Here is a 1,084-nt window from a genome sequence, read left to right on the forward strand (position 1 = left end):
CCTTTTCAGCCAAGCCGATATTGCCACCTTGTGCTGACAGGAGGAAAGTTCACTCTTGGTCTGCTCTCCTTAAATGTGGTGCTATGACCAGACAGTATTTGTAGACTCACACAAATAATACCCGTGCTTTTAAATTCTTTCACAGCCAATACCTTTTCCGTTTAATGTTGTGGCGAAATTATCAATTTCTCCATCATGTTGCAGCAAAATAATTTCTCCATCGTGTTGCGGTGCAATTTATCTATTTCTCTATCATCCAGGAAGCTTTTACTGTGGTAAGGGTACGTAGCTGAATTCAGTCTCCCAGGGAAAACAAAAATTTCCCTTTGGAATTCATCACAGGCTAATTTTTCTTCTCTACGTGTGGCTGGAGAGCACAATGAAACAATAACACAGATGGTACTTGAAAAGAATGGGATTGGTGCAAAGAATCCTGAAATAATGTGAAAGTGCTCAGAGGGCAATTCCAAGAAATTCAGCTCTTAACAAGCTCAGAATAACAATTTAGCGCTCAAAAACAAACACACACGTCTAAGTTAACAATACTTCTGAGTTCCAGTATTGCAGAGCAGCAAGAGCTGAGCAAAGCTCCTTGATGAAATGTAAAGCAATCCAGCTACTTTTGCCCAGTCATATACGGCTCACAAAATGCATGGTGCTGATGAACACAATCCCAAGTCCCGTTAGCATTTCCTCAGTATGAAAGCTGGCCTCGCTCTATTTTCCTGACTTTATTTCAACCCCGGCATTTTCCTCCTCTCAGACCATGTGGGTTCTCCTTTGATTCCCTTTTTTGTCCTTCGGTCAAGGCACCAGATGGGCAGCAAGTTATTTTGACCTTTATTGACTGCATTTGCACTGCAAAAGTAGTCACGCAGCACTGACCACAACCACGCTGCTAACACAGCTGCCTAGGTAACACAGAGCTCCAGTCCCCTAAGCCTGAGCTCTTGCTGATTGCTGGGGAACATTTATTACATTCAATCCTCAAAGTGTTGGGTCCAGCCCTCAGATGAACGTATTAGACCTTTATCGCAAAAAGTTTTTCAAAGAAAGACGCCAGTCAGCATGAATTTATTGTCTA

The sequence above is a fragment of the Anser anser genome, assembly GCF_964211835.1.
Source record: "Anser anser genome assembly, chromosome: 14".
Lineage (NCBI taxonomy): Eukaryota > Metazoa > Chordata > Aves > Anseriformes > Anatidae > Anser > Anser anser.